Raw genomic sequence first — 17,488 nt, forward strand, 5'->3', positions numbered from 1 at the left:
TCTCCTTTACCAAATCTGGTCACTAGGGCAACAGAGCCTTAATGGAAGTCGTGTTCTAGGTTGTAAAGTACAATGGAATGTGCCGGGAAAAAGCCCTTTAAGTTTATGTGTCATTCCTTCTTGTTTGTATTTTTAACAAAATTTTTATTCTTTATCACAGCAAATTCGATTACAATGGTTTGTTTGGTCTAGGTGTGCAAGACGTGGTTCCTTCACACATATACATATATCTATTCTTCTTTGGAATCTTTTCCCGTGTAGGTTATGACACAATGTTGAGTAGTCTTCTCTTGGTATTCTGTAGGTCTTTGGTGATTATATATTTCACGTGTGTTTGTATATCTCTGTTCACCTCAATATGTAATGTACCCAATCCTCACACGTTTCCATTTGGTGAACCTTAAGTTTTTGTACTGAATCTGTGATTGCCTTTCTCTGTGGAAGTATCTTCGTTTGTATCAATTTTTAGGTAACACCTCTATGTGGTATGATAGGATATGTGTCTTTCGCTTTCTCACTTACTCCAAGTTGCGTGATTACTTCTAGAGTCATCTATGGTGCTGCAAATGGCATTGCTTCATTTTATCGCTAGCTCATAATCCATCTGTACATGTAGCAGTTCTTCTTTGTCCACCCGTCTGTCGGTGGACTTTTTGGTGACTTCCATATCTTGGCTATTGTAATACTGGGCAATGCAGATTTGCCTGCCTCTTTCTTTCCAATTCTGTCTTCTTAGGTTATAGGTCCAGGAATAAGCCTCCGGATCATACGGTAGCTCAATGTTTACCTTATAACGGCACCTCCACTCTGCTCTCATGAGTGGCTCTCTCCAGGTTACATCCCACTTAAAGTGGAGGGTTTGCATTTCTCCACAGCACCTTCAGCATTTATTCTTTGTGGTTTTTTACTGATGGTTATTCTGACTGGTGTGAGCTGATACGTCTTTGTGGCTGAATTTGCATGTGTCTCATGATCCATTAAAACTGAGCTTTAAGGCAGGTCCTTTTCATTTTTCAGGCTGTGAGTACCGCTTAGTTCTTCAAAGTGTTTTCTTAAAGTATGTATGTCATAATTTTAAAATTTTTTGGCCATTACCTCCCTGAAGACATTTTGTGGTGACCATTAGCACAGGCTTAAACCTGCGTTTGCAGGTAACGGCCAGAGGGTGGCGGTCTTTCTACGTTCCCCATGCTGGTACTAGGGCAACAGGCCTTCCGGCCAGTGGTGTTCCTCGGTTATAAATTAGAGTGGAATGTGCCTGAAGAAACCCACAAATGCTGATGTCTCCTTACTTATGTTTGTCTTTTAAATTTACCTTATATTTATTATTGGAGCAATATTACATTGTGTACATGGAAGAGTTCTTCTTGGTGCATTCCTCTGTTGATGGACATTTTCATTGCTTCCAAATGTTGGCTATGGTCAATATGGCTGGAGTGCAGGATTGCCAGCCTGTGACGTTTTGATTCTCATTTTCTCAGGGGATAGGCCCAGCAGTGGGTATGACTGATTGACGGGTAGCTCAGTGTTTACCTTTTCAAGGCACTTCCATTGTGTTTTCATTAGTGGCTCTTACCACGTCCCCCTTAGGGCCGAGTGTACGCATTCCTCCACAGTCCCTTCAGCATTTATTTTTTGAAACATTTTTGCTGATGGCCATTCTGACTGCTGTGAGCTGATAGGTTTTTGTAATTTGGGTTTGCATGTCTTTAAAAATTCCTAAAATATATCATTTTCCCACACCTTTTTCTTTCCTCTTCTTTAAAGGAAAAGCTGTGAGTACCACATAGCTCTTGAAATTGTCTTCTTGGAAGGTTGCCCTCTTTTGAAATTTTTGCTCCATTTTTGATCCCAGGATTTATTTGGAGGGCAGGTGTCATTTACAGAATGGCAAGTTGGTGAATATTTAGTGACCTTTAGCAGTGGGTTGAAAGCTGCTGTTGTGGGAAATGGCCACAAGGAGGCAGCATTTCTCCATTCCCAAATCTGAGTACTAGGGCAGCAGAGCCTTTCTGGAAGTCGTGTTCCTAGGTTGTAAATTAGAATGGAATGTGCCAGGAGAAACCCCCATAAGTTTAGGTCTCATTACTTCTTGTTTTTGTTAATTTTTTTAATCGGGGTAAGGACTAGAATATTGTTTGTCCTAGGGGTACACAATCTGGTTCATTTGTACATTATATATGTCTACTCTACAGATCCTCTTCCCATGTAAAATATTACAGAGTGTTCTGTAGACCTCCCTTGCTATATGGTCGGTCGTTTTGAAATATGTATATAATATGTATTTGGATATGTATAGTAACACTAATCTCATTTATCCATTCCCCCCACCTTTCCTTTTAGATGAGCATAGTTGGTTTTCTAAGTCTGTGAGTGTCTTTCTCTGTGGAAATATGTTCATTTGTGTCAGTGATTAGATAACGCCTCTAAGGGATATCATAGGATATAGGTCTTTTGCTTTCCGACTTACCTCATGTTTTGTGATTATCTCCAGGCTCATCTCTGGTGCCTCAAAGAGCAGTGTTTCATTGTTTTCCATGGCTAATATTCCATTGTGTACATGGACTCCTTCTTCTTTATCCATTCACCTGTTGATGGACATTTTGGTTGCTTCCCATCTTGGCTATTTTGAATAAGGCTGCAGTGCAGCATTTGCAGCCTGTGTCTTTTCGATCCTGGTCTTCTCAGGTGAGAGGCCCAGTGGTGTGCCTGCTGGATTGAATGGTACCTCAGTTTTCACTTTTCAACGCAGTTCCTTTCGGTGGTCATTATTGGCTGTTAACCACTTTCCATCCCACCAGCACCTAGAGGTTACACAGTTCTCTACAACCCCGTCAGCATTTATTGTTGGTAGACTTTTTGCTGACGGTCAGTCGACAGGTGTGAGTTGGAACCTTTTGGTTGATTAGATTGCATGAGTCTAATAATTCCTGAGGTTGAGCTTTTACCCATTTTCCTGTTTTTTTGTTTAAAGAGAGTGAGGAATACTTACCTCTGCATACTATCTTCTTGAAACATTCGCCTGTTTTGAATTTCTTTTGTCCATTCCCCACCTGAGCACAATTTTTGACGGCAGGTGTCCTTTACAGCCCTGAGCCCTTGTGAATTTTAAGTGACCAGTAGCTGTGGGTTTAAAGCTGCTCTTGCGGGAAACGGCCACAAGGGGGCAGCATTTCTCCTTTACCAAATCTGGTCACTAGGGCAACAGAGCCTTAATGGAAGTCGTGTTCTAGGTTGTAAAGTACAATGGAATGTGCCGGGAAAAAGCCCTTTAAGTTTATGTGTCATTCCTTCTTGTTTGTATTTTTAACAAAATTTTTATTCTTTATCACAGCAAATTCGATTACAATGGTTTGTTTGGTCTAGGTGTGCAAGACGAGGTTCCTTCACACATATACATATATCTATTCTTCTTTGGAATCTTTTCCCGTGTAGGTTATGACACAATGTTGAGTAGTCTTCTCTTGGTATTCTGTAGGTCTTTGGTGATTATATATTTCACGTGTGTTTGTATATCTCTGTTCACCTCAATATGGTAATGTACCCAATCCTCACACGTTTCCATTTGGTGAACCTTAAGTTTTTGTACTGAATCTGTGATTGCCTTTCTCTGTGGAAGTATCTTCGTTTGTATCAATTTTTAGGTAACACCTCTATGTGGTATGATAGGATATGTGTCTTTCGCTTTCTCACTTACTCCAAGTTGCGTGATTACTTCTAGAGTCATCTATGGTGCTGCAAATGGCATTCCTTCATTTTATCGCTAGCTCATAATCCATCTGTACATGTAGCAGTTCTTCTTTGTCCACCCGTCTGTCGGTGGACTTTTTGGTGACTTCCATATCTTGGCTATTGTAATACTGGGCAATGCAGATTTGCCTGCCTCTTTCTTTCCAATTCTGTCTTCTTAGGTTATAGGTCCAGGAATAAGCCTCCGGATCATACGGTAGCTCAATGTTTACCTTATAACGGCACCTCCACTCTGCTCTCATGAGTGGCTCTCTCCAGGTTACATCCCACTTAAAGTGGAGGGTTTGCATTTCTCCACAGCACCTTCAGCATTTATTCTTTGTGGTTTTTTACTGATGGTTATTCTGACTGGTGTGAGCTGATACGTCTTTGTGGCTGAATTTGCATGTGTCTCATGATCCATTAAAACTGAGCTTTAAGGCAGGTCCTTTTCATTTTTCAGGCTGTGAGTACCGCTTAGTTCTTCAAAGTGTTTTCTTAAAGTATGTATGTCATAATTTTAAAATTTTTTGGCCATTACCTCCCTGAAGACATTTTGCGGTGACCATTAGCACAGGCTTAAACCTGCGTTTGCAGGTAACGGCCAGAGGGTGGCGGTCTTTCTACGTTCCCCATGCTGGTACTAGGGCAACAGGCCTTCCGGCCAGTGGTGTTCCTCGGTTATAAATTAGAGTGGAATGTGCCTGAAGAAACCCACAAATGCTGATGTCTCCTTACTTATGTTTGTCTTTTAAATTTACCTTATATTTATTATTGGAGCAATATTACATTGTGTACATGGAAGAGTTCTTCTTGGTGCGTTCCTCTGTTGATGGACATTTTCATTGCTTCCAAATGTTGGCTATGGTCAATATGGCTGGAGTGCAGGATTGCCAGCCTGTGACGTTTTGATTCTCATTTTCTCAGGGGATAGGCCCAGCAGTGGGTATGACTGATTGACGGGTAGCTCAGTGTTTACCTTTTCAAGGCACTTCCATTGTGTTTTCATTAGTGGCTCTTACCACGTCCCCCTTAGGGCCGAGTGTACGCATTCCTCCACAGTCCCTTCAGCATTTATTTTTTGAAACATTTTTGCTGATGGCCATTCTGACTGCTGTGAGCTGATAGGTTTTTGTAATTTGGGTTTGCATGTCTTTAAAAATTCCTAAAATATATCATTTTCCCACACCTTTTTCTTTCCTCTTCTTTAAAGGAAAAGCTGTGAGTACCACATAGCTCTTGAAATTGTCCTCTTGGAAGGTTGCCCTCTTTTGAAATTTTTGCTCCATTTTTGATCCCAGGATTTATTTGGAGGGCAGGTGTCATTTACAGAATGGCAAGTTGGTGAATATTTAGTGACCTTTAGCAGTGGGTTGAAAGCTGCTGTTGTGGGAAATGGCCACAAGGAGGCAGCATTTCTCCATTCCCAAATCTGAGTACTAGGGCAGCAGAGCCTTTCTGGAAGTCGTGTTCCTAGGTTGTAAATTAGAATGGAATGTGCCAGGAGAAACCCCCATAAGTTTAGGTCTCATTACTTCTTGTTTTTGTTAATTTTTTTAATCGGGGTAAGGACTAGAATATTGTTTGTCCTAGGGGTACACAATCTGGTTCATTTGTACATTATATATGTCTACTCTACAGATCCTCTTCCCATGTAAAATATTACAGAGTGTTCTGTAGACCTCCCTTGCTATATGGTCGGTCGTTTTGAAATATGTATATAATATGTATTTGGATATGTATAGTAACACTAATCTCATTTATCCATTCCCCCCACCTTTCCTTTTAGATGAGCATAGTTGGTTTTCTAAGTCTGTGAGTGTCTTTCTCTGTGGAAATATGTTCATTTGTGTCAGTGATTAGATAACGCCTCTAAGGGATATCATAGGATATAGGTCTTTTGCTTTCCGACTTACCTCATGTTTTGTGATTATCTCCAGGCTCATCTCTGGTGCCTCAAAGAGCAGTGTTTCATTGTTTTCCATGGCTAATATTCCATTGTGTACATGGACTCCTTCTTCTTTATCCATTCACCTGTTGATGGACATTTTGGTTGCTTCCCATCTTGGCTATTTTGAATAAGGCTGCAGTGCAGCATTTGCAGCCTGTGTCTTTTCGATCCTGGTCTTCTCAGGTGAGAGGCCCAGTGGTGTGCCTGCTGGATTGAATGGTACCTCAGTTTTCACTTTTCAACGCAGTTCCTTTCGGTGGTCATTATTGGCTGTTAACCACTTTCCATCCCACCAGCACCTAGAGGTTACACAGTTCTCTACAACCCCGTCAGCATTGATTGTTGGTAGACTTTTTGCTGACGGTCAGTCGACAGGTGTGAGTTGGAACCTTTTGGTTGATTAGATTGCATGAGTCTAATAATTCCTGAGGTTGAGCTTTTACCCATTTTCCTGTTTTTTTGTTTAAAGAGAGTGAGGAATACTTACCTCTGCATACTATCTTCTTGAAACATTCGCCTGTTTTGAATTTCTTTTGTCCATTCCCCACCTGAGCACAATTTTTGACGGCAGGTGTCCTTTACAGCCCTGAGCCCTTGTGAATTTTAAGTGACCAGTAGCTGTGGGTTTAAAGCTGCTCTTGCGGGAAACGGCCACAAGGGGGCAGCATTTCTCCTTTACCAAATCTGGTCACTAGGGCAACAGAGCCTTAATGGAAGTCGTGTTCTAGGTTGTAAAGTACAATGGAATGTGCCGGGAAAAAGCCCTTTAAGTTTATGTGTCATTCCTTCTTGTTTGTATTTTTAACAAAATTTTTATTCTTTATCACAGCAAATTCGATTACAATGGTTTGTTTGGTCTAGGTGTGCAAGACGTGGTTCCTTCACACATATACATATATCTATTCTTCTTTGGAATCTTTTCCCGTGTAGGTTATGACACAATGTTGAGTAGTCTTCTCTTGGTATTCTGTAGGTCTTTGGTGATTATATATTTCACGTGTGTTTGTATATCTCTGTTCACCTCAATATGTAATGTACCCAATCCTCACACGTTTCCATTTGGTGAACCTTAAGTTTTTGTACTGAATCTGTGATTGCCTTTCTCTGTGGAAGTATCTTCGTTTGTATCAATTTTTAGGTAACACCTCTATGTGGTATGATAGGATATGTGTCTTTCGCTTTCTCACTTACTCCAAGTTGCGTGATTACTTCTAGAGTCATCTATGGTGCTGCAAATGGCATTGCTTCATTTTATCGCTAGCTCATAATCCATCTGTACATGTAGCAGTTCTTCTTTGTCCACCCGTCTGTCGGTGGACTTTTTGGTGACTTCCATATCTTGGCTATTGTAATACTGGGCAATGCAGATTTGCCTGCCTCTTTCTTTCCAATTCTGTCTTCTTAGGTTATAGGTCCAGGAATAAGCCTCCGGATCATACGGTAGCTCAATGTTTACCTTATAACGGCACCTCCACTCTGCTCTCATGAGTGGCTCTCTCCAGGTTACATCCCACTTAAAGTGGAGGGTTTGCATTTCTCCACAGCACCTTCAGCATTTATTCTTTGTGGTTTTTTACTGATGGTTATTCTGACTGGTGTGAGCTGATACGTCTTTGTGGCTGAATTTGCATGTGTCTCATGATCCATTAAAACTGAGCTTTAAGGCAGGTCCTTTTCATTTTTCAGGCTGTGAGTACCGCTTAGTTCTTCAAAGTGTTTTCTTAAAGTATGTATGTCATAATTTTAAAATTTTTTGGCCATTACCTCCCTGAAGACATTTTGCGGTGACCATTAGCACAGGCTTAAACCTGCGTTTGCAGGTAACGGCCAGAGGGTGGCGGTCTTTCTACGTTCCCCATGCTGGTACTAGGGCAACAGGCCTTCCGGCCAGTGGTGTTCCTCGGTTATAAATTAGAGTGGAATGTGCCTGAAGAAACCCACAAATGCTGATGTCTCCTTACTTATGTTTGTCTTTTAAATTTACCTTATATTTATTATTGGAGCAATATTACATTGTGTACATGGAAGAGTTCTTCTTGGTGCGTTCCTCTGTTGATGGACATTTTCATTGCTTCCAAATGTTGGCTATGGTCAATATGGCTGGAGTGCAGGATTGCCAGCCTGTGACGTTTTGATTCTCATTTTCTCAGGGGATAGGCCCAGCAGTGGGTATGACTGATTGACGGGTAGCTCAGTGTTTACCTTTTCAAGGCACTTCCATTGTGTTTTCATTAGTGGCTCTTACCACGTCCCCCTTAGGGCCGAGTGTACGCATTCCTCCACAGTCCCTTCAGCATTTATTTTTTGAAACATTTTTGCTGATGGCCATTCTGACTGCTGTGAGCTGATAGGTTTTTGTAATTTGGGTTTGCATGTCTTTAAAAATTCCTAAAATATATCATTTTCCCACACCTTTTTCTTTCCTCTTCTTTAAAGGAAAAGCTGTGAGTACCACATAGCTCTTGAAATTGTCCTCTTGGAAGGTTGCCCTCTTTTGAAATTTTTGCTCCATTTTTGATCCCAGGATTTATTTGGAGGGCAGGTGTCATTTACAGAATGGCAAGTTGGTGAATATTTAGTGACCTTTAGCAGTGGGTTGAAAGCTGCTGTTGTGGGAAATGGCCACAAGGAGGCAGCATTTCTCCATTCCCAAATCTGAGTACTAGGGCAGCAGAGCCTTTCTGGAAGTCGTGTTCCTAGGTTGTAAATTAGAATGGAATGTGCCAGGAGAAACCCCCATAAGTTTAGGTCTCATTACTTCTTGTTTTTGTTAATTTTTTTAATCGGGGTAAGGACTAGAATATTGTTTGTCCTAGGGGTACACAATCTGGTTCATTTGTACATTATATATGTCTACTCTACAGATCCTCTTCCCATGTAAAATATTACAGAGTGTTCTGTAGACCTCCCTTGCTATATGGTCGGTCGTTTTGAAATATGTATATAATATGTATTTGGATATGTATAGTAACACTAATCTCATTTATCCATTCCCCCCACCTTTCCTTTTAGATGAGCATAGTTGGTTTTCTAAGTCTGTGAGTGTCTTTCTCTGTGGAAATATGTTCATTTGTGTCAGTGATTAGATAACGCCTCTAAGGGATATCATAGGATATAGGTCTTTTGCTTTCCGACTTACCTCATGTTTTGTGATTATCTCCAGGCTCATCTCTGGTGCCTCAAAGAGCAGTGTTTCATTGTTTTCCATGGCTAATATTCCATTGTGTACATGGACTCCTTCTTCTTTATCCATTCACCTGTTGATGGACATTTTGGTTGCTTCCCATCTTGGCTATTTTGAATAAGGCTGCAGTGCAGCATTTGCAGCCTGTGTCTTTTCGATCCTGGTCTTCTCAGGTGAGAGGCCCAGTGGTGTGCCTGCTGGATTGAATGGTACCTCAGTTTTCACTTTTCAACGCAGTTCCTTTCGGTGGTCATTATTGGCTGTTAACCACTTTCCATCCCACCAGCACCTAGAGGTTACACAGTTCTCTACAACCCCGTCAGCATTTATTGTTGGTAGACTTTTTGCTGACGGTCAGTCGACAGGTGTGAGTTGGAACCTTTTGGTTGATTAGATTGCATGAGTCTAATAATTCCTGAGGTTGAGCTTTTACCCATTTTCCTGTTTTTTTGTTTAAAGAGAGTGAGGAATACTTACCTCTGCATACTATCTTCTTGAAACATTCGCCTGTTTTGAATTTCTTTTGTCCATTCCCCACCTGAGCACAATTTTTGACGGCAGGTGTCCTTTACAGCCCTGAGCCCTTGTGAATTTTAAGTGACCAGTAGCTGTGGGTTTAAAGCTGCTCTTGCGGGAAACGGCCACAAGGGGGCAGCATTTCTCCTTTACCAAATCTGGTCACTAGGGCAACAGAGCCTTAATGGAAGTCGTGTTCTAGGTTGTAAAGTACAATGGAATGTGCCGGGAAAAAGCCCTTTAAGTTTATGTGTCATTCCTTCTTGTTTGTATTTTTAACAAAATTTTTATTCTTTATCACAGCAAATTCGATTACAATGGTTTGTTTGGTCTAGGTGTGCAAGACGTGGTTCCTTCACACATATACATATATCTATTCTTCTTTGGAATCTTTTCCCGTGTAGGTTATGACACAATGTTGAGTAGTCTTCTCTTGGTATTCTGTAGGTCTTTGGTGATTATATATTTCACGTGTGTTTGTATATCTCTGTTCACCTCAATATGTAATGTACCCAATCCTCACACGTTTCCATTTGGTGAACCTTAAGTTTTTGTACTGAATCTGTGATTGCCTTTCTCTGTGGAAGTATCTTCGTTTGTATCAATTTTTAGGTAACACCTCTATGTGGTATGATAGGATATGTGTCTTTCGCTTTCTCACTTACTCCAAGTTGCGTGATTACTTCTAGAGTCATCTATGGTGCTGCAAATGGCATTGCTTCATTTTATCGCTAGCTCATAATCCATCTGTACATGTAGCAGTTCTTCTTTGTCCACCCGTCTGTCGGTGGACTTTTTGGTGACTTCCATATCTTGGCTATTGTAATACTGGGCAATGCAGATTTGCCTGCCTCTTTCTTTCCAATTCTGTCTTCTTAGGTTATAGGTCCAGGAATAAGCCTCCGGATCATACGGTAGCTCAATGTTTACCTTATAACGGCACCTCCACTCTGCTCTCATGAGTGGCTCTCTCCAGGTTACATCCCACTTAAAGTGGAGGGTTTGCATTTCTCCACAGCACCTTCAGCATTTATTCTTTGTGGTTTTTTACTGATGGTTATTCTGACTGGTGTGAGCTGATACGTCTTTGTGGCTGAATTTGCATGTGTCTCATGATCCATTAAAACTGAGCTTTAAGGCAGGTCCTTTTCATTTTTCAGGCTGTGAGTACCGCTTAGTTCTTCAAAGTGTTTTCTTAAAGTATGTATGTCATAATTTTAAAATTTTTTGGCCATTACCTCCCTGAAGACATTTTGCGGTGACCATTAGCACAGGCTTAAACCTGCGTTTGCAGGTAACGGCCAGAGGGTGGCGGTCTTTCTACGTTCCCCATGCTGGTACTAGGGCAACAGGCCTTCCGGCCAGTGGTGTTCCTCGGTTATAAATTAGAGTGGAATGTGCCTGAAGAAACCCACAAATGCTGATGTCTCCTTACTTATGTTTGTCTTTTAAATTTACCTTATATTTATTATTGGAGCAATATTACATTGTGTACATGGAAGAGTTCTTCTTGGTGCATTCCTCTGTTGATGGACATTTTCATTGCTTCCAAATGTTGGCTATGGTCAATATGGCTGGAGTGCAGGATTGCCAGCCTGTGACGTTTTGATTCTCATTTTCTCAGGGGATAGGCCCAGCAGTGGGTATGACTGATTGACGGGTAGCTCAGTGTTTACCTTTTCAAGGCACTTCCATTGTGTTTTCATTAGTGGCTCTTACCACGTCCCCCTTAGGGCCGAGTGTACGCATTCCTCCACAGTCCCTTCAGCATTTATTTTTTGAAACATTTTTGCTGATGGCCATTCTGACTGCTGTGAGCTGATAGGTTTTTGTAATTTGGGTTTGCATGTCTTTAAAAATTCCTAAAATATATCATTTTCCCACACCTTTTTCTTTCCTCTTCTTTAAAGGAAAAGCTGTGAGTACCACATAGCTCTTGAAATTGTCTTCTTGGAAGGTTGCCCTCTTTTGAAATTTTTGCTCCATTTTTGATCCCAGGATTTATTTGGAGGGCAGGTGTCATTTACAGAATGGCAAGTTGGTGAATATTTAGTGACCTTTAGCAGTGGGTTGAAAGCTGCTGTTGTGGGAAATGGCCACAAGGAGGCAGCATTTCTCCATTCCCAAATCTGAGTACTAGGGCAGCAGAGCCTTTCTGGAAGTCGTGTTCCTAGGTTGTAAATTAGAATGGAATGTGCCAGGAGAAACCCCCATAAGTTTAGGTCTCATTACTTCTTGTTTTTGTTAATTTTTTTAATCGGGGTAAGGACTAGAATATTGTTTGTCCTAGGGGTACACAATCTGGTTCATTTGTACATTATATATGTCTACTCTACAGATCCTCTTCCCATGTAAAATATTACAGAGTGTTCTGTAGACCTCCCTTGCTATATGGTCGGTCGTTTTGAAATATGTATATAATATGTATTTGGATATGTATAGTAACACTAATCTCATTTATCCATTCCCCCCACCTTTCCTTTTAGATGAGCATAGTTGGTTTTCTAAGTCTGTGAGTGTCTTTCTCTGTGGAAATATGTTCATTTGTGTCAGTGATTAGATAACGCCTCTAAGGGATATCATAGGATATAGGTCTTTTGCTTTCCGACTTACCTCATGTTTTGTGATTATCTCCAGGCTCATCTCTGGTGCCTCAAAGAGCAGTGTTTCATTGTTTTCCATGGCTAATATTCCATTGTGTACATGGACTCCTTCTTCTTTATCCATTCACCTGTTGATGGACATTTTGGTTGCTTCCCATCTTGGCTATTTTGAATAAGGCTGCAGTGCAGCATTTGCAGCCTGTGTCTTTTCGATCCTGGTCTTCTCAGGTGAGAGGCCCAGTGGTGTGCCTGCTGGATTGAATGGTACCTCAGTTTTCACTTTTCAACGCAGTTCCTTTCGGTGGTCATTATTGGCTGTTAACCACTTTCCATCCCACCAGCACCTAGAGGTTACACAGTTCTCTACAACCCCGTCAGCATTTATTGTTGGTAGACTTTTTGCTGACGGTCAGTCGACAGGTGTGAGTTGGAACCTTTTGGTTGATTAGATTGCATGAGTCTAATAATTCCTGAGGTTGAGCTTTTACCCATTTTCCTGTTTTTTTGTTTAAAGAGAGTGAGGAATACTTACCTCTGCATACTATCTTCTTGAAACATTCGCCTGTTTTGAATTTCTTTTGTCCATTCCCCACCTGAGCACAATTTTTGACGGCAGGTGTCCTTTACAGCCCTGAGCCCTTGTGAATTTTAAGTGACCAGTAGCTGTGGGTTTAAAGCTGCTCTTGCGGGAAACGGCCACAAGGGGGCAGCATTTCTCCTTTACCAAATCTGGTCACTAGGGCAACAGAGCCTTAATGGAAGTCGTGTTCTAGGTTGTAAAGTACAATGGAATGTGCCGGGAAAAAGCCCTTTAAGTTTATGTGTCATTCCTTCTTGTTTGTATTTTTAACAAAATTTTTATTCTTTATCACAGCAAATTCGATTACAATGGTTTGTTTGGTCTAGGTGTGCAAGACGAGGTTCCTTCACACATATACATATATCTATTCTTCTTTGGAATCTTTTCCCGTGTAGGTTATGACACAATGTTGAGTAGTCTTCTCTTGGTATTCTGTAGGTCTTTGGTGATTATATATTTCACGTGTGTTTGTATATCTCTGTTCACCTCAATATGGTAATGTACCCAATCCTCACACGTTTCCATTTGGTGAACCTTAAGTTTTTGTACTGAATCTGTGATTGCCTTTCTCTGTGGAAGTATCTTCGTTTGTATCAATTTTTAGGTAACACCTCTATGTGGTATGATAGGATATGTGTCTTTCGCTTTCTCACTTACTCCAAGTTGCGTGATTTTTCTAGAGTCATCTATGGTGCTGCAAATGGCATTCCTTCATTTTATCGCTAGCTCATAATCCATCTGTACATGTAGCAGTTCTTCTTTGTCCACCCGTCTGTCGGTGGACTTTTTGGTGACTTCCATATCTTGGCTATTGTAATACTGGGCAATGCAGATTTGCCTGCCTCTTTCTTTCCAATTCTGTCTTCTTAGGTTATAGGTCCAGGAATAAGCCTCCGGATCATACGGTAGCTCAATGTTTACCTTATAACGGCACCTCCACTCTGCTCTCATGAGTGGCTCTCTCCAGGTTACATCCCACTTAAAGTGGAGGGTTTGCATTTCTCCACAGCACCTTCAGCATTTATTCTTTGTGGTTTTTTACTGATGGTTATTCTGACTGGTGTGAGCTGATACGTCTTTGTGGCTGAATTTGCATGTGTCTCATGATCCATTAAAACTGAGCTTTAAGGCAGGTCCTTTTCATTTTTCAGGCTGTGAGTACCGCTTAGTTCTTCAAAGTGTTTTCTTAAAGTATGTATGTCATAATTTTAAAATTTTTTGGCCATTACCTCCCTGAAGACATTTTGCGGTGACCATTAGCACAGGCTTAAACCTGCGTTTGCAGGTAACGGCCAGAGGGTGGCGGTCTTTCTACGTTCCCCATGCTGGTACTAGGGCAACAGGCCTTCCGGCCAGTGGTGTTCCTCGGTTATAAATTAGAGTGGAATGTGCCTGAAGAAACCCACAAATGCTGATGTCTCCTTACTTATGTTTGTCTTTTAAATTTACCTTATATTTATTATTGGAGCAATATTACATTGTGTACATGGAAGAGTTCTTCTTGGTGCGTTCCTCTGTTGATGGACATTTTCATTGCTTCCAAATGTTGGCTATGGTCAATATGGCTGGAGTGCAGGATTGCCAGCCTGTGACGTTTTGATTCTCATTTTCTCAGGGGATAGGCCCAGCAGTGGGTATGACTGATTGACGGGTAGCTCAGTGTTTACCTTTTCAAGGCACTTCCATTGTGTTTTCATTAGTGGCTCTTACCACGTCCCCCTTAGGGCCGAGTGTACGCATTCCTCCACAGTCCCTTCAGCATTTATTTTTTGAAACATTTTTGCTGATGGCCATTCTGACTGCTGTGAGCTGATAGGTTTTTGTAATTTGGGTTTGCATGTCTTTAAAAATTCCTAAAATATATCATTTTCCCACACCTTTTTCTTTCCTCTTCTTTAAAGGAAAAGCTGTGAGTACCACATAGCTCTTGAAATTGTCCTCTTGGAAGGTTGCCCTCTTTTGAAATTTTTGCTCCATTTTTGATCCCAGGATTTATTTGGAGGGCAGGTGTCATTTACAGAATGGCAAGTTGGTGAATATTTAGTGACCTTTAGCAGTGGGTTGAAAGCTGCTGTTGTGGGAAATGGCCACAAGGAGGCAGCATTTCTCCATTCCCAAATCTGAGTACTAGGGCAGCAGAGCCTTTCTGGAAGTCGTGTTCCTAGGTTGTAAATTAGAATGGAATGTGCCAGGAGAAACCCCCATAAGTTTAGGTCTCATTACTTCTTGTTTTTGTTAATTTTTTTAATCGGGGTAAGGACTAGAATATTGTTTGTCCTAGGGGTACACAATCTGGTTCATTTGTACATTATATATGTCTACTCTACAGATCCTCTTCCCATGTAAAATATTACAGAGTGTTCTGTAGACCTCCCTTGCTATATGGTCGGTCGTTTTGAAATATGTATATAATATGTATTTGGATATGTATAGTAACACTAATCTCATTTATCCATTCCCCCCACCTTTCCTTTTAGATGAGCATAGTTGGTTTTCTAAGTCTGTGAGTGTCTTTCTCTGTGGAAATATGTTCATTTGTGTCAGTGATTAGATAACGCCTCTAAGGGATATCATAGGATATAGGTCTTTTGCTTTCCGACTTACCTCATGTTTTGTGATTATCTCCAGGCTCATCTCTGGTGCCTCAAAGAGCAGTGTTTCATTGTTTTCCATGGCTAATATTCCATTGTGTACATGGACTCCTTCTTCTTTATCCATTCACCTGTTGATGGACATTTTGGTTGCTTCCCATCTTGGCTATTTTGAATAAGGCTGCAGTGCAGCATTTGCAGCCTGTGTCTTTTCGATCCTGGTCTTCTCAGGTGAGAGGCCCAGTGGTGTGCCTGCTGGATTGAATGGTACCTCAGTTTTCACTTTTCAACGCAGTTCCTTTCGGTGGTCATTATTGGCTGTTAACCACTTTCCATCCCACCAGCACCTAGAGGTTACACAGTTCTCTACAACCCCGTCAGCATTTATTGTTGGTAGACTTTTTGCTGACGGTCAGTCGACAGGTGTGAGTTGGAACCTTTTGGTTGATTAGATTGCATGAGTCTAATAATTCCTGAGGTTGAGCTTTTACCCATTTTCCTGTTTTTTTGTTTAAAGAGAGTGAGGAATACTTACCTCTGCATACTATCTTCTTGAAACATTCGCCTGTTTTGAATTTCTTTTGTCCATTCCCCACCTGAGCACAATTTTTGACGGCAGGTGTCCTTTACAGCCCTGAGCCCTTGTGAATTTTAAGTGACCAGTAGCTGTGGGTTTAAAGCTGCTCTTGCGGGAAACGGCCACAAGGGGGCAGCATTTCTCCTTTACCAAATCTGGTCACTAGGGCAACAGAGCCTTAATGGAAGTCGTGTTCTAGGTTGTAAAGTACAATGGAATGTGCCGGGAAAAAGCCCTTTAAGTTTATGTGTCATTCCTTCTTGTTTGTATTTTTAACAAAATTTTTATTCTTTATCACAGCAAATTCGATTACAATGGTTTGTTTGGTCTAGGTGTGCAAGACGTGGTTCCTTCACACATATACATATATCTATTCTTCTTTGGAATCTTTTCCCGTGTAGGTTATGACACAATGTTGAGTAGTCTTCTCTTGGTATTCTGTAGGTCTTTGGTGATTATATATTTCACGTGTGTTTGTATATCTCTGTTCACCTCAATATGTAATGTACCCAATCCTCACACGTTTCCATTTGGTGAACCTTAAGTTTTTGTACTGAATCTGTGATTGCCTTTCTCTGTGGAAGTATCTTCGTTTGTATCAATTTTTAGGTAACACCTCTATGTGGTATGATAGGATATGTGTCTTTCGCTTTCTCACTTACTCCAAGTTGCGTGATTACTTCTAGAGTCATCTATGGTGCTGCAAATGGCATTGCTTCATTTTATCGCTAGCTCATAATCCATCTGTACATGTAGCAGTTCTTCTTTGTCCACCCGTCTGTCGGTGGACTTTTTGGTGACTTCCATATCTTGGCTATTGTAATACTGGGCAATGCAGATTTGCCTGCCTCTTTCTTTCCAATTCTGTCTTCTTAGGTTATAGGTCCAGGAATAAGCCTCCGGATCATACGGTAGCTCAATGTTTACCTTATAACGGCACCTCCACTCTGCTCTCATGAGTGGCTCTCTCCAGGTTACATCCCACTTAAAGTGGAGGGTTTGCATTTCTCCACAGCACCTTCAGCATTTATTCTTTGTGGTTTTTTACTGATGGTTATTCTGACTGGTGTGAGCTGATACGTCTTTGTGGCTGAATTTGCATGTGTCTCATGATCCATTAAAACTGAGCTTTAAGGCAGGTCCTTTTCATTTTTCAGGCTGTGAGTACCGCTTAGTTCTTCAAAGTGTTTTCTTAAAGTATGTATGTCATAATTTTAAAATTTTTTGGCCATTACCTCCCTGAAGACATTTTGCGGTGACCATTAGCACAGGCTTAAACCTGCGTTTGCAGGTAACGGCCAGAGGGTGGCGGTCTTTCTACGTTCCCCATGCTGGTACTAGGGCAACAGGCCTTCCGGCCAGTGGTGTTCCTCGGTTATAAATTAGAGTGGAATGTGCCTGAAGAAACCCACAAATGCTGATGTCTCCTTACTTATGTTTGTCTTTTAAATTTACCTTATATTTATTATTGGAGCAATATTACATTGTGTACATGGAAGAGTTCTTCTTGGTGCATTCCTCTGTTGATGGACATTTTCATTGCTTCCAAATGTTGGCTATGGTCAATATGGCTGGAGTGCAGGATTGCCAGCCTGTGACGTTTTGATTCTCATTTTCTCAGGGGATAGGCCCAGCAGTGGGTATGACTGATTGACGGGTAGCTCAGTGTTTACCTTTTCAAGGCACTTCCATTGTGTTTTCATTAGTGGCTCTTACCACGTCCCCCTTAGGGCCGAGTGTACGCATTCCTCCACAGT

Source organism: Eschrichtius robustus, chromosome 5 (genome assembly GCF_028021215.1).
Source record: "Eschrichtius robustus isolate mEscRob2 chromosome 5, mEscRob2.pri, whole genome shotgun sequence".
NCBI classification, from domain to species: Eukaryota; Metazoa; Chordata; class Mammalia; order Artiodactyla; family Eschrichtiidae; genus Eschrichtius; species Eschrichtius robustus.